Source organism: Pongo abelii, chromosome 7, assembly GCF_028885655.2.
Source record: "Pongo abelii isolate AG06213 chromosome 7, NHGRI_mPonAbe1-v2.0_pri, whole genome shotgun sequence".
NCBI classification, from domain to species: Eukaryota; Metazoa; Chordata; class Mammalia; order Primates; family Hominidae; genus Pongo; species Pongo abelii.
Window position 1 is genome coordinate 155,297,525 of NC_071992.2, and position 22,447 is coordinate 155,319,971.

The 22,447-nt window shown below is 47.4% G+C and overlaps 1 protein-coding gene and 1 long non-coding RNA gene across 6 annotated transcripts in view; one reads left to right on the forward strand and one right to left on the reverse strand.

Annotated features, from left to right (window-relative positions):
* Positions 1–12,695, reverse strand: part of COL22A1 (collagen type XXII alpha 1 chain) — a 337,498-nt gene extending 324,803 nt beyond the window's left edge. For 3 of the 4 annotated variants that reach the window (XM_054518874.2, XM_054518873.2, XM_054518872.2), the window contains exon 1: positions 12,214–12,694. The gene's annotated coding sequence lies outside the window, so the exon portion shown is untranslated. Of the gene's footprint in view, positions 1–12,213 lie in introns of all 4 variants that reach the window. The other variant, XM_063726825.1, reaches the window with a different exon arrangement.
* On the forward strand, positions 102–12,553 carry LOC129047559 (uncharacterized). Of its 2 annotated transcripts, none has more exons than XR_008509338.2 (4): positions 102–171; positions 5,597–5,656; positions 7,988–8,118; positions 9,769–12,553. It is a non-coding gene; the product is annotated as an uncharacterized LOC129047559 (long non-coding RNA). The 2 variants fall into 2 exon arrangements; XR_008509337.2 differs by having other exon boundaries at positions 5,597–5,651.
* Positions 12,696–22,447: the final 9,752 nt, after the last annotated feature.

A 22,447-nucleotide genomic window follows, 5' to 3' on the forward strand; every position in this document is an offset into this window, starting at 1 on the left:
CCTACCTCTGCGCTGTCGCCTGACTACATGTCTGCTTGGACCTATGTGAATGAAGGAGAAGACAATGGGGGGAGGGGCTGTGCTGGGGAAGGTGGGGCTACCTGCACTCCCCTGCTCCCCCAGACATGGTGAGCGAGCTCCCCATGAGTCAAATGGACACCACAGGAGGAGGTGAGGCTTGAGTTACTCGGCTGGTGCCCAGCAGAGATAACTGCACAAATGGGAGAGTCCAGCTGTAAGACGCTGTGAAGGATGCTGCAGGCGCAGGGGAGGAAGGGGCATAAGGGAGTTCCCACCAGATGAGACCTCCCAAGGTGGGAGAGGTGAGGCGCTCCATGAGAGAGGCACCACGTGGATGCCAGAAACACAATGAAGCTTTCATGGCAAAGGTGGCCAGAGGAGCTACTACCACGACCATCAAAGCAGAGGCCACTGCCCCTCTCCTTTCCCTCTATCCTTACCTCATCCCTCCAGAGAAAGAGAGAGGAACAGAGAAAAGGCCCCAGCCAGGTCCCACAGGACAACAGCTTGGCATTGGCTCTGATGGGAGGGCAGAGAACTTCACTGCGATGTAGGCCTGCACTTTTATACTAGAACTGACAGGTCGGGCATGGTGGCTCACGCCTGTAATCCCAGCACTTTGGAAGGCTGAGGTGGGCGGATCATGAGGTCAGGAGATCAAGACCATCCTGCCTAACATGGTGAAACCCCATCTCTACTAAAAAATACAGAAACAAAAAAAATTAGCCAGGCGTGGTGGTGGGCGCCTGTAGTCCCAGCTGCTCAGGAGGCTGAGGCAGGAGAATGGTGTGAACCTGGGAGGTAGAGGTTGCAGTGAGCTGAGATCACACCACTGCACTCCAGCCTGGGTGACAGAGCAAGACTCCATCTCAAAAAAAAAAATTATATATATATATACACACACATATATGTGTATATATGTGTATATATGTATATATACACACACACATATATGTGTATATATGTGTATATATGTATATATACACACATATGTGTATATATGTGTATATATGTATATATATACACACACATATGTGTATATGTGTATATATATACACACACATATGTGTATATGTGTGTATATATGTGTATATATACACACACATATATGTGTATATATGTGTATATATACACATATATGTGTATGTGTGTATATATGTATATATACATATATACACACATATATACACACATATACACACATATACACATATATACATATATATACACATATACGTATATATACATGTGTATATACATGTATATATACACATATATACACACATATATATACACACACATATATTTATATACACACACACACACATATATATATATACACACTAGAACTGACTGGGCTGGTCTCTGTTATGCCTGAAAGTGGACAGGAAGTTGTGGGATGGGGTCAAGGCTTGTGAAGGCACAGGACAGGAGGCTTTCACCAAACGTGATTGGTCTCAGGGATCATGGAAACATGAAACGTTTTCATGGTCGTCCACCCCTGGTTGTTCAAGGGTGGTTACTTTATCCCTAATACCACTAATCACCCACGGATCAGACTGGCAGGCCTGACACGTGAATAAGAAAAATGCTCCCTCCCTATTGCGAATTGTCTCAAGGTCTGTAGCCGTCCTCATATGAATGGATTTATCCAGGAATTAACTTATGCATTATTGAGCATCAACTCCAAATATGGAGCAGGGACATGTGTCTACTCAGTCACATGGGATCCCCACCATAGCCTGATGTGCTGAGTTACTGTCCCTTTCACAGACTGAAACCCTGAGGCCAGGACATTGTTCCAGCTCATGTGGCTATTAAATGAAAGAGGCTGGATTCACATTCTGGGCCACCCGACCCCAGGATCACCAGCGGCTTCCTGAAGGAAACAGAAATAACCATGGAAAGGGACAGCTCGGGGCAGAATGGGGAGCCTTCAATGTTGTGGTTTGAGTTTTATGCTTGGGGTAACATGTAGCAAACATGCTCATACATTTTAAATCATATGTTGCATCCCATAAAGGTCTAATGGGCTTTAAGTGGAGTTGGAAAGAGCGGGAACCTCAACCTGTTGTGCAGAACAGAAACAGCGTCTAGAGGCAGGCCCCCAGATGGCTTTCACCTGGCGCCCCGCTTGGCTCCTGACACCAGTGATTGTTTTCTACCTGGGCCCACAATTGCTTTTGTCTTCCAAGCCTCCCTCCTTCAGAGAGCAGAGCCAGTCTTTTGCTTTCAGTAAAAACCTCTCTCCTACTATCAGTTGACGGGGTTCATGGAAGTATACCCTGCTTTTTCAGCTAGGAGGTGGCAGGGGACCAGAATGAGCTGGCTTGGGCCCCACATCCCCCGGATGCTGGAATTTGACAAGAGCCAAGCATCCCCAGGCCCTCTGCTAGGGTTTCTGGGTAAAGAGGCGCACGTCTGCTGGAGCTGCTGAGTTTGGGGGGCTGACGGCCATGTGCCAGTGTGTGGGGATCCTGATGCACACTGGACACTGAGAACAAGATAAGATGAATCCCTGGAGCCCCTGCACCCAGATTTGTCCAAAGTCCAGAGGTACCCAGAGCTACTGTGTTGCACGAGACAAATATTTCCCTATCCCTGCTTTTTAAGCTTAAGCTAATTTGAGCTGGAGTTCTTCCACTTCAAAACCACAGAGAGGCACTTGCTGCTCTTAGCAGGGCCCAGCAGACACCGCCACCTCATTGCGGAGTTCACACAGGGAGTCCCTGCTTCTTAAACCGCTTTCTGGGCTCTATATCTTGTTTTCTCTTCCTCTCCTTTTATCTTTGATTGACAACTCAGTTTAGATATGCTTTTCCAGAATTACCCCATTCAACTTCCCTCTCCAACGACCAGCTTCCAAAAGCCATCCAGAGACCCCCCACGCACACACCCTTACCACCTGCCTGCCCCCAACCAGCCCAACCCCTGCAGCCTCCCTGGGTCTATGGGGTTGAAGACGTGGCACAGATGGGAGGTGGCACACAGGAGGACAGGACAGCCCTTCTCAGCCTCCCCTCAGCCTGCCTCACCCATCAGTACAAGCAAACCTTAACCACTCTTTATTGTTTTATTCATTTCTTCAAATGTGGTAGAGCTGTAATAACCCCATTTTTATTTCTTTCATGTTTTCAGTATTGAATTCTTCCCAATTTTTTTCTCTCCCCCCGCCAGCCCCCCACTGAGTACACTGTCTCAGTTCATTTCACAAGAAATTGTCTCAGATTACAGAGTCTTGAGGACACAGAAAGATATTTCTGTTTAATTTATTTTGAGCAGCGTCTGGTCTGGTGAAGCAATATGTATAAATAGTGCGCCAGCATACACACTGATTTTGGAGGTGCCATCCCAGCAGGCTCCCCTTTTTCTGGGAGAGAATAATGAGAAGCCACATGCAGCACCTCCCCTTTGAGATGTGAGATGGCACAGTGGGAGGGCCAGGGACCATGAGGCCCCACAGACTTGAGCCTGGCTTCTGTCTCCACCACTCTCCAGCCATGTGGCCTCAGCTAGTATCCCTCTAAGCCTCGGTTGCCTCATCTGTAAAAGGGGGGTACTAATCTACTTCATCAGTTGCTGAGTCCCCAGTCAATAGCAGCATTAAAAATATATATCAATAGATAGATGGATGGATGGATGGATAGACAGCTAGATTAGATACATGACAAACTATAAGCACTTGATAAAAGAAAGCTGTCATTACCAAAGAATCTTTTTCAGTGCTTCCTTCACACTCACAATACTTTTTGCACCACCATATAGATTCCACTCAGAAAACTATCAGAGGGAGTGATCTACCCCAACACCCTCCATTAGCCCGTGCTCGAATCCCCTCTAGATACCCCTTATACACTCATTTAAACTTGGATATCTCCAGGAATCAGAAACTCACTACTTTGCAAGACGGTAAGTGCATCTCAGAATTCTAAAGTGTTGGAACTTCCAAGATGCTGCCTGTCTTAGCTGAAGGGAAGGCCAGTGGCTGAGCTCAGACTGGGCCCTAGGTCCCCTTTCCCAGTTTAGAGCTCTGTTTCATACCGGGAAACCTCAGGCAATCAGGCCGTTTAGAGCTCCTACCTTAAGAGACCCTGCAGTCCCTAAGCCAAGCTCCCATTTCTGCCCCTGGGGGACACACTCCACACAACCTCTGAGGAGCTTCCATTCTGAGAGTGAGACCCCTCCCTCTGTGCCAGATTATAATTTCCCCTTTACTGTACTCTGTGAACTTGCAAAGGACCTCACTCACCCTAAACATCCACGTTATCGGACAAGACAGTTTCGTTCATGTTCTCTCCCAGCTTAAAGCCTCCTCTTGGCCCCTCAAGGCCTTTCTCAACCTGATGCCTCACCTCACATTTCACCTCATGAACCTTATTCTTCAACCTCAAAGACTCCTCTCCTTTCCTCGAACACCTGTATTTTCTTTTCTTAACTCCTGACATTGTCTGTGTCATTACCTCAGAGAGAATTTATTTTTCTTGCCAGGCAGACTCCTATTCATCCTTCAAAACACAGTTTATGTGCCTTCTCCTCAGTGAAGACTTCGCTGATATCCCAGTCAGGGAGTGTTCCACTATATTCCTTAGGGGCTCCCACAGACTCATGGATTTTAGCACTCTACAAGTAATATTAAAAATTACCTACTGGCCAGGTGCGGTGGCTCATGCCTGTAATCCCAGCACTTTGGGAGGCCGAGGCGGGCGGATCACGAGGTCAGGAGATTGAGACCGTCCTGGCTAACACAGTGAAACCCTGTCTCTACTAAAAATACAAAAAATTAGCCGGGCATGGTGGTGGGCGCCTGTAGTCCCAGCTACTCGGGAGGCTGAGGCAGGAGAATGGAGTGAACCCAGGAGGCGGAGCTTGCAGTGAGCGGAGATGTTGCCACTGCACTCCAGCCTGGGCGACAGAGCATGACTCTGTCTCAAAAAAAAAAATTACCTACATATTGGTCTGTCTTCTCAACTGAGCTGTTTAAACTTAAACATCATGTGTCTAGTCTCTCTTCCTCTGTGCCTGGAACAATGATGGGCACAGAGCAGTGTCATGTAACAGTGTAACAGAGAGAAACAAATAAATGAGTTGAAGTGTCTCAACTGGGTGTTCAATGCCATATTTAACTTAGTAAGAGGGAGGTCTTTCTTGTATTTTTTAATTGAAACTTTTACTTTCTGAGAAGATAGAAAACATGTAGATTGACACAAGACTGACTTTCTTTTTTTTTTTTTTTTTTTTTTTTTGAGACAGAGTCTGGCTCTGTCACCCAGGCTGGAGTGCAATGGTATGATCTCAGCTCACTGTAACCTTCACCTCCTGGATTCAAGCAATTCTCTTGCCTTAGCCTCCCAAGTAGCTGGGATTACAGGTACCCGCCACCATACCCAGCTAATTTTTGTATTTTTAGTAGAGACAGGGTTTTGCCATGTTGGCCAGGCTGGTCTCGAACTCCTGACCTCAAATAATCCTTCCGCCTCAGCCTCCCTAAGTGCTGGGACTACAGGCGTCAGCCACCACACCAGGGCAAGACAGACTTTCTTTGACTAATCACCAACGACATTTCTTTTCTTCCAAGAAATGGCCTAGATGCTACCAGGACCTGGCTACTCTGTGGATAAGAGCACACAGAGGTGAGGTGTGTACCAGGGAGGGGCCAGGAATGGAGGCTTTGTGGGATGCTCTCCTCCCCGGGAATTGACTCACAAATGTGCCCAACACAGAGGGACCAAAAGATATTTCTCCATCACAGTGTGGGGCTCTCCAGCTTGTTTCCTAGGGGAGCCTGTGGCTTTGGTTCCACTGTGGTGGGGCTTCAGAACCAAAGCTGAACAGGAGCTTCCAGGATTACTCCCCTACAAGCTGTGGGAAGGAGCTCTGCTCATTACCCTCGTGCTGTGCAGTGTCTAGCAAATTCAGGCTTTTAAATAGTGTGAGCATTTATTGGTGGGAGAATTCAGCAGGAAGGGTACAAGAAAAACCTCTTGAAAGGTTCCGTCTGAGCAAAGGACTACTGCAATCCAACCTTCTTTCTCCTTGATCTGAAAAACCATCCAGGAATAGCTGATCAAATTTGTTGATGCAAATTAATCCACTAACTCACTCATTCATACATTTATCCTATCATCGATTTACTTTCTCATTCATTCTTTCATTAATCTGCTCACTTGCCCATTGTCTTAGCCCACTGTCTTAAGACAGAAGCACTGAAAATGATTCTCTTTTAATAATATAGACTAGGCAATTTATTAAAAGAAGAGATGCATTTGCCTCACAGCTCTACAGGCTGGGAAATCCCAGTGCATGGCACAGGCATCCAGCGAGGGTAACCCCACAGCAGAAGGCAGAAGCACGCATGTAAAACAGAGAGAGGACCCAGAGGCCAAATTCATCTTATAACAACCCACTCGCACAAGAACTAACCTGTTCCTATAACAGCAATAGTAGACCTTCCGTGAGGGGTCTGCCCTCATGACCCAATCACCTCTTATTAGGCCACATCTCCCAACACTGCTGCACTGGGGATGAAGTTCCCAGCACATGAACTTTGAGGAGACACACTCAAATCGTAACACCTGTCCGTCCACGCAGACATTTCTTTCTGTTCTCCCTCCCTCCCCACTCCCCCACACAAAGGCTCATTCATGCCACAAACAGTGGGGACCACAGCACCACTTCCCACTGGGTCCACAGCAAGCATTAAACCAGGCAAAATAAAATATGACAGTTCAACCTCTCAATCATTTATGCAGTACCTCCTAAGAGCCAGACACTGTGCTAGATGCCCATGTTTTTAAATATGTGTTAGCTGTTGTTCCCACACTGTTCAAATGCTGGATTTTGATTGATGTAGATGTTTGGATACACATCAGTTGTAAAAGAATATGAGCTAGAATGTTACTATTGGTTAAGTTGGGGAATAAGAACTCAGGAGAGTTGCAGATACTGCTGCACTTGTAAAAACATGCTTTTGTTACTTTTTAAATTTAAAACATTCTAACAAGGAATAACAAAGAAAAAATTGCCCAGATAGTACATCTGCTTTCTCATATCAATTATGTACATTTATCTTATTCACTTATGGCAGTCTATAATTTTTGTTAAGAGCATAGGCTTTGTACCAAGACATAAGTTTAAATCCCAGTTCTGCCATTTACTAGCTAAGGGACCAAATGTTCCTAAGCCTCAATGTGTCCATCCGTAAAGGGGGTAACAGCATAGTTAATTCACAGGAGGAAAGGATCTATGTGATAATATTTCACATACCGCCTGGCACCAATTGGCACTCAATCTCACATGGGGTCAGGGGGCATATTATTTTTGCTTTTACAGAGCTCAAAATCTGTCATAGGAAAAAAGATCTAATTTATTCTAAGTACCCCCAAAAAGATAGAATAAGATCAGACAGATGGCAGTGGCAGAGAGAGTGCTTTCATTTGAATAAGAGGAAGAATTTTAAACCAGATATCCAACAATGCACTGGAGGTTGCCTTAGGAGGTAGCAATCCGTCTGCCCCTGGAGGTGTGCAAGAAGGTGGGCAAGAACCTGGGAGAAAGGTAATAGAATCCAGTCAACAGATGAAGAAACTGGACAAGCTGCCTGTGATAGACGTACTGCAGCCTGCAGATGCAAAGGGCCTATCATAGTCATAATTATTTGGCAAAACTATATGTGATCACCCTTAATGTATAATCACAACGAAGCTTGTGGCTGTTTTATTTGTACTTGTGTTTTATTTTGTTTTATTATAGTAATAACACTTAACATGAGATCTACTCTCCTAATAAAGTTTACAACACAATGTTGCTACATATTGGCACAATGTTATAGAGCAGACCTCCAGAACTTATTCATCTTGCATAAGTGAAGTTTTATACTCAATTTTTTAAATGAGATTTTGTTTAGTTTTTCCTTATTTATCCTTGTGATTGACTTGCCTTTTTTTTTTTTCTTTTTTTGTCTTTATAGCATCAAGAGCAGACTGTACCCCTGACAACTCAGCCACGGGGCAGGCGAGGCCAGCTCCAATTGGCCTGGACCTGCCAGTGTGCAGTTAAAGGAAAAGCTTCTCCTTAGGATACAGTTTCAACCAAGAGATGGTATCAATTCTGATTTTTTAAAAAAATTTTACTATAAGCCAAACTTAAAAAAAAACTGAAGATACCCATCAGAACACAGCCAGGGTTAACTAGTAGTGAGCTTTTAGTAACTGGGAGTGTACAAGTTAAGGCAAGTGGACAGCAGGAGGGAGGTAACATGGCTGAGTTTGTCCCAGGAGGCCTCTGAGTTGCTTCCAGCAGGGCATCTTCGTGACCACAATGGGCTGGCAGGGCCACCCTCAAACACTCTCTGAGTATCTGCCAGGACTTCCCTTTGCTTGTGCCAGGATGTTAGCCCTGCTTTCAGCCTCTCATGAGTGCTCCTAATAACCAATAAGTCCTGAGAACCATCAAAATACCAATGCCCTGTGACCCAGAAATCCTACTCCTTAAGAATAATCTGAGATACGTCATTGCCAAATGGGGGAAATCTTGTCACAAACAAAAATGCTCACTGCAGCAGCAGGCAGGGACTGGTTCACCTATCATGGTCCATCTGCTTGCAGGAATGTGAAGAAGCAATACAAAACGAAACTCAGTAACACCACAAAGCAAGGGGCTGACTTTACTAAATAAGAAAGCTGAAGAATGGTCATGTCATATGATTCATTCATTCAATTATTCATTCATGTAGCCATGTATTCACTCACTCATTGATTCAACAAACCTTATGCTGGCCTCAGGCAAAGTGCAAAGAGATGTCAGTCTGGCCACCTGGCCTTGGGATGGTTGTCTCTGACAACAATTCTTCCCCTCAACACACACACACCCACACAGACACATATATGCACATACATATGTACACACAGAACCACACAGGCACACACAAATGCTGGATCCTAGGTGGGAAGAGTGAAAGGTCAATCCCTCTGTGTCCTGGTGCCTCATGAGACCTATGTTTGAGACTCAGTTCTGTCTCAAAATGCAGATCTGGCAAGTCATTCCCACTTTCCAGAACTCTCTCTGTTTCCTGGTCTGTGAAATGGGATAATGACACTTTTCCCATCTTACTTGGGCTTGGTCTTCTTCGATTTTGCAGTTGTCTTTATCTGGTAACCTGATAAATATGTCTTGAATTCTTGAATAGGGGATTGGCTAAAAAAAAAAAATCCTTTCCTACCCTACCCTAAAATCCTTTCCTACCCTAAAACATTCCTGTGGGCCTTTCTCATTTTCTGGTTTTCTTTGGAAGGCCTGCCTCATTCCCAGCATGTGCAAAAAGGCCTTAATTGAAACAAAAATGAGCTTCGAATCCTGCTTCCTCTTTATTCCCTCTGCCTATCCCCAGGTAAATCATTCAAACTCTGATCATTCATTTCCTTGTTTCTAAAACTGAGATATGAATGACACACACGTAGTCCATGGTCCTGGCCCATAGTAACCACACCACCTGTGTTGACCTCTATCAAAAACATCATAAGCACCTTCGAAGGAAGAGAGGGATGCAGGAGGGAACTAGCAGACTATTAAGGCTGGAAGGGAAGTGCTTGGTAATTACAGTATCTCAAGCTAGGAAGGACCTTAAAAGCTTACCTAGCTCAAGCATTCCAGGTTTAGATCAGCCTTACAACAGCCATCCCATCGGTTTGAATGCCTCCTATAGTGGGGGACTCACTCCCTAATGAATCAATCCCTCTTGTCTTCGGAAAGGCTTCCAACTGAACTGGAATCCAACATCCAGTGAAGCTCTTCTACTCAACCTTTTAGCTGGACCTTCTGGGGACCAAGACAGCAGATCAGCTGCCTCTTCTACAGGGCAGCCCTCCAAAGGGCTGGGGCCACCGTCTTCTCTGCACTAGAAGACCTTCCTATGGTAGTATCCTTCCACATAAGCTATGACTTCTATTCCCAGGAAAGCCTGATTTGTCTCCTCTAAATGCACTTCCACTTATCTGTGACCCTCTTACAATAAAATCAGAGAGAGATAACCCTGATCTTCTAACTCAGAGCAAACAAGCTCCCAGGTCTTCAGAGGCCCTGCAGGTCACACAGATGACAGCGGATGACCAGAGAGCACATGCCTTGTCTAAAGTGGATGGCTAATCTTCATCCCAGCTATGGACAGCCTTGCAGGGATTCAAGCCAAAAGAGAAGCCAGAGACTAAGATTTGTAACATGAAATCTCCTGATCATTTTATGTTGGCAATAACTGAAACTACACAAGCCTTAAAACTGTCTGTGGACTGCATCCATCTAGGGGCCATTTACTTAATCATTTTGTAGGTATAAAACCTTTTGTGAATCCGATGAAAGTTTGACCAAACCACAGAAAAACCAGACACAAACTTCTGCCCCAAACATTTTAAAGGATGCATGGATCCCTGGGAGCCACTCCTGGACCCCAGGAAAGAAAATTCTCATTGGATGCAACATCTTGTCTAATAAGACAGGCCCAACATATCAAAGTGACCATTTCCCACAGTTGCGCAGTGCCTCAGTAGCACAGCGACAAGGAAATCTAGAATGAGGTGGGGGTGCTTCCTGCTGAAGCTCCCCAGGTTTGTGAAACAGAAGCAAACTAAGATATATTGCATGCTCACCACGTACCAGATGCCTCTCGTGTTATCTATCCCTATCTCTTCCATCAGCTCCACTGGCAAAAGAGAAAATTGAGGCTCACTGAGGATAGCCGCTTGACCCAGGGCAGCCAGAGAGAGCAACAACAGAGTTAGCACTGGAAGACAAGACTAGCAGCAAAGCTCACACCCTTAACTGCAACTTGCATGCAGCTGGGCAGCGTACCCCACGCAGCAGGCCTCTAACAAAAATGAAATCCTGCAATTCCAAATTTTCCTGGAAACTCTGAACTCAACCAGGAGGAGTCTGAAGATGTGGCCTTCAGCTTTCCATGATTTGCCTGGTAGAAATCATCAATGAGAGACAGATTAGGAATGAGAAAGACCCATGTAGACATAGAAGTGTCGGCATGGGCCCAGGCGCGGTGGCTCATGCCTGTAATCCCAGCATTTTGGGAGGCCAAGGTGGGCGGATCACCTGAGGTCGGGAGTTCGAGACCAGTCTGACCAACATGGAGAAACCCCGTCTCTACCAAAAATACAAAATTAGCCGGGCATGGTGGCTCATGCCTGTAATCCTAGCTACTCAGGAGGCTGAGTCAGGAGGAGAATTGCTTGAACCCGGGAGGCAGAGGTCACAGTGAGCCGAGACTGCACCTCGCACCATTGCACTCCAGCCTGGGAAGCAAGAGTGAAACTCCGTCTCAAAAAAAAAAAAAAAAAAAAAAGTGTCAGGATGGGGCTCTGGAAGATGACAAGTCGTGGAATGAAGTTCTGAGGAGGGGGACCCAGCACACAGCTCTGGGACAGGCCGGCAGGTGGTGCCTCCTTCTGCAGATGCTTGATAAGCATTTCCACCTGTCATCCCTGAGTCTTGCCTTGAGTGTGGAGAAGTGAGGAGTCATTTTCCAATAACACAACTAATTCAAATTGTGCTCAATAAAGTGCCACATGAAACTCTGGTCTGCTACAGAACATGATACGCAGGGGTTGGGGGAAGGACAAAAACACCTCTCTGACCTAGAGAAGGCTGGGAGAGGTGGGATAAAATGCTCAAATAGAAACCAGATCCAAATTTAGATCAAGAAAGCTAAGTTCCTTGACAGTAAATGTAAAACCAAACGAAGACTATTCTTTCCCCACCCCCTGCTCCAATTCCCCCGCATCTTTTTCTCCTTTTACTGCGAACTTCTTGAACGTTTAAAGAGCTGGTACATCTCAACTACTTTAAAGTATTATAGTAACCTGAAAACGAGCTCTCGCATTTGACTCTCGGCGGCCATCGCTGAGCTCCTGGCTGCTCAGCTAGAATCAAACAGGTGTGTTCTCACGGATTTGCCGCTATTTTACTCTGAAGTTAAGTCAAGGCACAGACACATCTGCGTCCAACTACAGTCACTCCCTAAAGAGCGAAGTGTGCTCAGGCTTCAGAAGGAAACGCGTCTGTATTTGGAGAGAACATCTCCCCAGCCCGCATCCACCCCCCGCCTGTCGTCCCTCACTGTCATCTGGGAAGATGGGCGTCAGCTGAAGTCTGTGACCTTCAGCACTGCAGCAAAGAAGAGAACCCGGGTCTTACCTGGCAGGGAGGCACTCAGGAGTGCCAGCGGAGGTCCAGTCCTGGGCCCAGGCCCACTGGAAGCAGCAGCTGGGAGAAGACACCAGCCCCAGGAAGCCTCCTCCTGGGGGTCACCTGTCAGCCACTCGCCCACTCTCCCCGCAATAATCTCACAAACTCAGACTCTAAACAAGACTCGCAGTCAGTGTGGAGGCTTTCCCCAGGCCAGGGGGCCAGAGAGGGAACCAGCTTGAAAACAAGTAACTAAATACATACAGTTAGAAGGAAAGGCTTGAAAGTTACAGAATGAGATAGAAAGTGTGTGAGAAACAGAAGAATAGGGAAAGCGGGGAAGACACTTCCTTGGGGAGAAATGCCGCAGCCTCGGCCAGCCCCGCCGCTGCCCAGGAACAAAGCTGTCTGGAGCCTCCCCAGGGGCAAACTGGCCTCAGCGCTGGGATTCCCCGGCTAAGAGCGCGGGGCTGGGGAGGAGCTGGGGCGGGGGCGGGCCTAGGCGCTCGGGGCGGGAGCGGGCGGGGGCCAAGCCGCGAAGGAGGAGGAAAATCAGGGGGCTGGGAGCGGGGAGGGGCCGGAGGTGCAGGGGCGGACCCCAGAGAAAACGAGAGAGGCCGACGAGGTCCCGGACAGTGGCGAGGGGCTGCGGGGAAAGGTGGGCAGGGACCTCGGGAGGGCTGTGGGGGACTGGACAGCGTTAGGGTCCAGGCAGTAACGAGGCTGCGCTGGGAAGCCCAAAAGAGAGGCTGACAACTTTCTGTCCAATTATAGACTTCACTGATACTCTGCTCCCTTTTCCAGCGGGTCTGAAATAGACCACCGACTAATGCCGCAGCTGCCCGAAACTTTGGGAAGTTTGGCGCCACCAGAGGGCCTGGGGAGGGGGCGTGCTTGGCTCTTTGTCCAGATCTGAGAGGCCCCCTCCTGTCTGAGCAGGTGAGAGCAGGTAACCCGCACCCCTCTGTGCCGGGGGCTCCACCTACAGGCAGCCCTGTTCACTGGCTGTGACTTCAGCTCTGAGGACAGGGGCATCGCGTCCTTATTTTTGGGATGAGGACAGTGAAGCCTCGGAGAGAGCCTTTATAGTCTGCCAGCGCCCCCAGCAGAGCAGGGATATGGGCCCACGTTGGCCTGATGAGGACACTCGCCTGGCTAATGGGCTTCCCAGCCCCCAAAGGCAGACCATGAACAGGTGCAGGCCCAGGGCATCCTTCTACTTTTTCTTTCTGAGCACTGTTCCTAAAAATGGGCCAGGCAGGAGTATTTTGAACTAGATGAGAACATGGCTTAATCCGTGTGACCTCCCCCACCCCCAACTCCCAATCTGTCTCCTAAACTCTGGGGTGTCTTTATTTGGTTGCCTGCTGGGTAGCAACGATTTCATAAACAGGCAGTATCGGGCTCCTCTGTGACCCAGGGAGCTCTCAAAAATCCAGCTGCTTCCTCCCTCTCCGGTCTTGTTTTCCATCCACTCTTGTGGAAATTCATGTCACATGTTGACTGAACGCCACCACCCGCACCATGTCAGGTGCCCATCAAGTAGAGGAGAGGGCTGGCCCTATCACGAGAAAGGTGAGGGGCTGAGATGAGTGCCCTGCTTGTCAGTTACCAGGAGGGTGGGACGGAGAGAAGAGAGTGATTGCACCTGCGAGAGCCCAGCGCGTGTGCCTCTGGGCATACTAGTGTCAGAGGCATTGAACCAGAGCAACTCCATCTCGAATAGGGGCTGGGTAAAATGAGGCTGAGACCTACTGAGCTGCATTTCCAGCAGGTTTGGCGTTCTTGTCACAGAATGAGATAGGAGGTAGGTACAAGACACAGGCCATAAAGACCCCACCGATAAAACAGGATGCAATAAAGAGGCTGGCCAAAACCCACCAAAACCAAGATGGTGACCTCTGGTCATTCTCACTGCTCATTATATGCTAATTATAATGCATTACCATGCTAATAGACATTCCCACCAGTGCAATGACAGGTTACAAATGTCATGACAATGTCCAGAAGCTACCCTATGTGGTCTAAAAGTTTCCCTCAGTTCTGGGAAATCCCCTACCCTTTCCCAGAAAACTCACGAATAATCCACCTCTTGTTTAGCGTATAATCAAGAAAGAACTATAAGCATATCTGGTCAAGCAGACCGTGCCACTGCCCTGCCTGGAATAGCCATCCTTTTGTTTCTTTACTTCCCTAATAAATTTGCTTTCACTTTATGAACTTGCCTTGAATTCTTCTCCTGGAGTCTGGATTGGGATCCTTTTCCGGTAACACTAGTGGGAACACAGACAGAAAAGAGGGATAAGACCACAACATTAAATTATAATGAGTTATAATAAGTGCTATGAAGAAAAAAAAGATGAGGCAGAGAACAAAGTGAGGGGTGCAAACCTTATATTCAGGGCTAAGGAGAGGTGTGCTGAGCAGGTGGAAGACTGAAGAATGGGCAAAGCCACCATGCAGAAGAGGAGGCCCTGGAGTCAGGGCTGGAAGGGGAATTGGGAGCTCACCAGGCAGAGGGAAAGACTTGAGCCTGTGGAGAGTCGAGTCCCTTGTGCCCTGGGACCTGTGGAGGGCCATGGCCAGGGACAAGGCTGAGTGGGGAGTAGGGTACAGATGAGGGGGCTGGCAAGGTCTGCTGAGGGGATAGACTTGGTCCTGGGGACCAGGAGTCACAAAAGTGCCATAGACGGGCAGGGTCATGGCCAAGGCAGGGCCTTGCAGAGCCTGCTGCCAGCGGCACAGTTGCGAGGTTGTAGGGGAGGTGAGCTGGGAGACTACTTGGTTGAATAAGTTCTGGAACGTCAGAGAGAGAGAGAACTAGCATCATCTCCAGGTTCAAGGTAGAGCCTCACCAGCCCATAATTGTTGACACAGGTGAAATGAGGTCTGTAAAGAAAAGGGAGATCAGAAGGGAAATTGAAGTTCCAGCCATGCGTGACCCCAAGGGCTTTTTTTTCCCATTTAACATTTGTTAAGAACCTACTAATGTCAGACACTGGGAGTGCAAAGCCGGATAGAATATAATCTAGACCCTAAAGGACACAAAAGTCTGGAGGGACAGAATCAGCTTTTAAAACCAAGGAAATATACATCAGTCACTGTTCCAGCAACTGGACTGCAGGCACCCTACCAAGGCTAATGGAATCTCAAGGGCTCTGAGCTCCCAACTGCCCAGTTAAAAAAAATCCCTGCCGGGCACGGCGGCTCACGCCTGTAATCCTAGCACTTTGGGAGGCCGAGGCGGGTGGATCACGAGGTCAGGAGATCAAGACCATCCTGGCTAACATGGTGAAACCCCGTCTCTACTAAAAATACAAAAAAAAAAAAAATTAGCGGGGCGTGGTGGCAGGCGCCTGTAGTCCCAGCTACTCGGGAGGCTGAGGCAGGAGAATGGCATAAACCCGGGAGGCGGAGCTTGCAGTGAGCGAGATTGCGCCACTGCACACCAGCCTGGGTGACAGAGCAAGATTCGGTCTCAAAAAAAAAAAAAAAAAATCCCTCTGCAGAAGTCCTCTCTACAGTTTTTCTAGGACTCCTTGGTGGGCTGGAAGGTGGTGGCAGGGACTTGGCTGTGAAGCCCAGGTGGATTCCCACAGGACCTCTTCACAACTGAGCTGCTCTTTTTGACCCAAGCTACCTTCATTGGCCAAAGTTACAATACCTGGGAATCTGCTAGCTGCTCTCAAATCGCCTATCTCTGTGAGAGTTTCACCTCTGGTTTCACAGTGAGAAGAAGAAAGTTGTCCCTGTGTGACTCCCAGGTGGGGACCCACAGTGAGCAGTCTTGGGCCTTGTTTTCATTTTCAGTTGCTACCATAAAGAATTACCCCAAACTTGTGTGCTTGAAACAACATAAACGTATTATCTTGCAGTTCTGGAGGTCAGGAGCCCAAAATGAGTCCTACAGGGTTAACAAGGTGTTGGCAGGGCTGAGTTCTTCCTGGAGGATACAAGGGAGAATTTGTTCCTTGCCTCTCTTCCAACTTCTAGAATTTGCTTTTGTTTTTTTTTTTATTTTTTTATTTTTTTGAGATGGAGTCTCAGTCTGTCACTGAGGCTGGAGTGTAACGGTGCGATCTCGGCTCACTGCAGTCTCCACATCCCAGGTTCAAGTGATTCTCCTGCCTCAGCCTCCTAAGTAGCTGGGATTACAGGCACCTGCCCCCACTCCCAGCTAATTTTTGTATTTTTATTACAGGCGGGGTTTCACCATGTTGGCCGGGCTGGCCTTGAACTCCTGACCTCAGGTGATCTGCCCACCTCGGCCTCCCAAATTGCTGGGATTACAGGCATGAGCCACCGTGCCCAGCCCAGCTTCTAGAATTTCCCCACTTTCCTTTCCTTGTGGCCCCTCCCTACATCACTGCGACTTCTTGCTTCTGTTGCCAGAGCTCCCACCACGGCAGCCACATCTCCATCTCCCCCCTTCTTATAAAAACCCTGGTGATGAGATTGGGCTCACCAGATGACCCAGGAGCATACCCCATCTCAAGATCACTCACTGTCACCTGCAAAGTTCCTTTCACCATGTAAAGAAACACGCATATTCACAGGATTTTGAACCTGAGCATCTTTGAAGGCTAGAGTTCAGTTTACCATAGACCCCAAAGCATTACAGCCTAGTGCCAGCTCTTTCGCTTCCCACACCGCCTGCTTTATCCCTGGATGCAGGGCACCATAGCAATGGCTGGAGAGGAGCAGGCTCCGTGGTGGTCATTTAACATGTGCCAGGCACAGGGGATATGACAACAAGAGGAACTAACGGGAACTTCACGGGGCTTGTGTACCACCCGTGGGGGTGATAGTGATTATACAAACCATTGTGTCATGGACATCCAGATAGTTACAAGGAACAGGGTTAAACAGAGATGCCTTGGGTTGCTCCTGTTTTAGACAAGGTGGGGGCGGAGTCTGGGAAGGCCTCTTGGGGGAGGTGTCCTTTCAATAGAGACGTAAATGAAATGAGGGCAGACGACACGGGGAGGATTGAAAGGGAGTGTGCCAGGGTGGAACAGCCAGGGCAAAGTCTTCACTGAGGAAATGAGCTTGGCATATTTGAGGGGCAGCCACAATAGGGTCCCCAAAACAGCTTCTCCCTTCTGATGGCCTTTGTGATCTAGCACAGGTCCTGGCTCTGGGAACAGAATTTGCTCTCCACCACGAGCTCCTGCACTGCCACTATCCATGGCCCAGCACATGCCGCTCCCTGCAGCTCCCAGCCTGAGCTGGGACTGCCTCTATCTGAACCACCCACCATGGTGGACAGGGCTAGATCTTCCCCACCACACACCCCATTCCAGGCAACCCCTCAATACCCAGCGTTCCCATCTGCTGCTGCCGGGAAACAGGGATAAATGCCTCCACCGGTTGGAGAAGCACAGGTGAGCCTGTGTAGACAGGTGGGCTCCTCCCCACCCCACAGCACCTGCCTTCACACCTGAGTGCACAAGCTTTAGGGAGGTGGCAGGACTGGGGGCGCACACACAGCACTGGCTCCCAAACCTTTCTCTCTGCTGCTTCCCAAAACCAAATCTCTTCATGAACATGGATCCACAGCTCTGGAGACATCATGCTCTGCCACAAAGAAAGGCATTAGGAGGCATTCACTTTGTTCTTCCATCTCTGCAACCAGCGACCACGAGGCTGGGCACGGATTCTGGAAAGACAATTCCTAAAATCACTCTGCCTCACTTCCTTCCCCTTCTGGACTGTTTCTTTGCCAGGATGACACATTTCTAAGATGTATTCAACAGGAACAGAAAATCTGCATATATATCATTACACACACAAATATGTGGATATACATTTAACAGAGAGTAAGAAAATGTCTCCATATGACTTAATTCTTTTTTCATTTCTATCACTCGTTCTATCACTGTGATAATTAATGTCACAGGTAAATAGCAGAATAACTTTCAGGTAATTGGCGATCATGATTTATATTTCTCTGTGGAAATAGAAACCTGTCTGTATCTATCATGAGTCGCCTCTCCAGGGTTTCCCAAGGCCACAGTCAAATGTTGGCCCAGCTAAGTCTCCTTCTGAAGTCTCTGGGGAAGAATCCATTGCCAAACTTCCTTAGGTTGTTGGAAGATCTCATCCAGTTCCTTGCCACTGAGGAAGCAAGGATCCTGTTTTCCTGCTACTTGTCAGCCGGGAGCTGCTCTCGGCTTCCAGAAGTCACTCCCCTGCTGCAGCAGCGCCAAGGATAGCTGACTGCTGACAGTGTCCTCATCCAGGCCACTGGAGGCTGCTCTCTTTTCTTTTATTATTTATTTATTTATTTATTATTTTTTTTTTTTGAGACAGAATCTTGCTCTGTCACCCAGGCTGGGGTGAAATGGTGCAATCGTGGCTCACTGCAACCTCCGCCTCCTGGGTTCCAGCGATTGATTCTCCTGCCTCAGCCTCCTGAGTAGCTGGGACTACAAGCATATGCCACCACACCTGGATAATTTTTGTATTTTTTAGTAGAGAATGGGGTTTCACCATATTGGCCAGGCTGGTCTCGAGCTTCTGACCTTGTGATCCACCCGCCTCGACTTCCCAAAGTGCTGGGATTACAGGCATGAGCCACCGCACCCAGCTTCTCTTTTCTTTTTCTGCCTCATACCACCAGCCAGAGAAAGTTTTCAGCTTTTTGGGATGCATGTGATCAGATTTTGCCTACACAGATAATCCGCCTATATTAAGGCCACTTGTGCCATAGGGCATAACACAATCACAGGGTGGAATCTCTTTACATTCTAAAATTCTAGTGGTTGGGACAGGGTATTCCCTGAGGGCCTGCCAACCCTTGTAAAAAATTCTCACTTATTGAAATTTTGTATTCTTCTTTTTCTTCCTTCCTTTATTTATTTATTTTTGAGATGGAGTTTTGCTCTTATTGCCCAGTCTGGAGTGCAATGGCACGATCTCAACTCACTACAAACTCCGCCTCCCTGATTCAAGCAATTCTCCAGCCTCAGCCTCCCAAGTAGCTGGGATTACAGGCATACAACACCATGCCTGGCTAATTCTGTATTTTTTAGTGGAGACGGGGTTTCTCCGTGTTGGTCAGGCTGGTCTCGAACTCCTGAGCTCAAGTGATCCACCCACCTCAGCCTCCCAAAGTGCTGGGATTACACGCATGAGCCACCACGCCTGGCCTCTTCCTTTAAAAACAAACAAACAAACAAAAAGAAAAAACAAAAAACAAAAAACTGTGTTTTCTGCCCTTGAATTTGACTTTAATCTCGATGAAGACAGTAAATACATCATCTTGTTCACTGCCGTATCTCCACACCTAACTTGGAGCTTGGCACATGAAAGGTATTAACAGTATTTGTGAAATGTTTGAATAAATGAGCAAAGAATGGCCGGGCACAGTGGCTCATGCCTGTAATCCCAGCACTTTGGGAGGTCGAGATGGGTGGATCACCTGAGGTCAGGAGTTTGAGACCAGCCTGGCCAAAATGGTGAAATCCTGTCTCTACTAAAAATACAAAAAATTAGCCAGGCATGGTGGGGGGCACCTGTAATCCCTACTCAGGAGGCTGAGGCAGGAGAATTGCTTGAACCCGGGAGGCAGAGGTTGCAGTGAGCCAAAGTCACGCCACTGCACTCCAGCCTAGGTGACAGAGCGAGACTCTGTCTCAAAACAAACAAACAAAAAAAGAATGAATGGCAGAGAGAAAGCCCCACTCTAAATGACTCACACAAGGCTGGCCTATCGGTTCTCAATCAGATATGAGATTGACATTTTAAGATTCACAGGACTGACAGATTATATGAAAGCCACAAAACAGTGATGGGACCAAACTGACATGGTTGGGAGACACACATTCCACAGGGAGGATAGGAGGTATCAAAATACCAAACACTCATGAGCTGCCTACCTGGGCATGGAAGCAGGGACAAGCTCTTTGTTGGAACCATGTACTGTGGGTTAGCTTAAGGGTCTCAGGAAAGTTCCTTAACTTCTCTGAGATTCAGTTTTAACATCTGAAAGTGCAGGCTATAACCTTCCACCCTTAAGGATCTGTTGCAAAAGAGTCATGATATAACAGGTGCCCCAGACCTGGCAGATAGAAGATGTTCGTGAAATGGTTTCCATGTGGATCTGCCAAGTACAATAGAGGCAGCCAAATAAATACTGCTTCCTCTGTTCTTTAGATTCTTATAATCTACTTGGAGAAACAAGATATAAACACAATGAAACACAACAGAGAAAGCTAAGATTATATACAATTGGCAGACATGGTAGACTGCTTGTGGGCTCCTAAGAATTTGTAAGAAAAAAAAATGGTGAAAGTTGGCTCAAGTGATGGAGAAACTTCCTGGAAGCATGAGACTTTTTATTTTAATTCAAAATTAAAATATTTTCATTGGAAAAAATACATGAAAATATTGAGAAGCAAAAGTAAGACAAATACTCACAATACTATTACCAAAAGCAAATCATTGTTTAGGCTTGCTATATATTTTTCTATGTCACTTTTCTCTTTTTTTTTTTTTTTTTTTTTTTGACAGAGTCTTGCTTTTTCGCCCAGGCCGGACTGCAGTGGCGTGATCTTGGCTCACTGCAAGCTCCGCCTCCTGGGTTCACGCCATTCTCCTGCCTCAGCCTCCCGAGTAGCTGGGACTACAGGTGCCCACCACCACACCCGGCTAATTTTTTTTGTATTTTTAGTAGAGATGGAGTTTCACCATGTTAGCCAGGATGGTCTCGATCTCCCGACCTCGTGATCCGCCTGCCTTGGCCTCACAAAGTGCTGGGATTACAGGCGTGAGCCACTGCGCCTGGCCATCACTTTTCTCTTCTATGTTGCCCTCAAGCTTTTTATCATATATGCTTTATTTTCCCTAAGGATGGATGGCAATTATTAAATAATCTTCTGGCTCTGGCATGTACTGTTGTTAGCAATTCACACTCTTATTAGGAAAGTGATATGGCTTTGTCTGTGTCCCCACCCAAATCTCATCTTGAGTTGTAGCTCCCATAATCCCCACGTGTTGTGGGAGGGGCCCTGTGGGAGGTAACTGAACCATGGAGGCAGATTTTTCCCATGCTATTCTCGTGATAGTGAATAAGTCTCAAGAGATCTGATGGCTTTATAAAAGGCAGTTCCCCTGCACATGCTCTCTAGCCTGCTGCCATGTAAAAAGTGCCTTTGTTTTTCCTTTGCCTTCTGCCATGATTGTGAGGCCTCCCCAGCCATGTAGAACTGTGAGTCCATTAAACCTCTTTCCTTTATATATTACCTGGTCTCGGGTACGTCTTTATTAGCAGTGTGAGAACAGACTAAGACAGAAAGGAACTCCAGGATGAAGTGAAGATCCTTGACAGAGTGCAGGGGAAGGGAACTTACGAAGCACAAGTTTTAGAAGGGTTTACAAAGAAAGACAGGGAGGAATACTGCAAAGACTCTGCTAGACCACACAACGGTTGCAAACCAGTGAATCCTGTGGGAATGCTGGGTTGGGAGTGAAGCAAATGTAAAGTTCTCACAGAAACCACAGGCTGTGGAGCTGGAGAGAAGATTAGGAGCCACTAGGTTTTATTCCCTTGTTTTACCCATGAAGAACCGGCAACAAAGAGAAGGAAAGAGGAGGGCCCGGCCCTTCTCAAGTGGGATGTTGACCTGGGTCTTGAGAACAGAATTCTTCTGCTCCACATCGTGCTGTCCTCACAAAGGCCTGGAGGAAGTTCCAGGCAACCAAACTCCACCTGGTTAAGGAGGGGAGAGGGAGGTTGGATGGAGCCCCCACATGGATCTAACTCTCAGCTTCCAGTCGCTTTCACCAAGGCTCTGAGTGATAGGCCCCTCCCCTCCAGACCCACACCTCACCCTGCATCAGATTTCCCCCCATATAGTCATGGCCCTTTGACCTCAAGGCCTGACTCCTCTCTGTTCACACCCGCGACACCACCTCTGCCATCTCTGATCTCTCCATTCTTGCATGCAGAACATTTTAACACAACAACATACCAATGGCCTTTGTCTTCCTCCCCTGAATCCCTTCAGCCCTTATGCCTACAAGTCTGGGAGCTTCTAGAAGTCATGGGTCCTCTCTCGACTCATGGACTTCCTACACCCAATGCAGGGCCTGACATAGGCAAGTGCCCAGTGAACTGTAGGTGGCCTCTAGAAAACTGTACACCTTCTATTACAGTTCTTTTATTAATTATATGGTGGTCTCCTAACCCCCAACCCTCAACCTGACCCAAAATGTAAGTTCCTTGAAGGAAGGAGCTGTT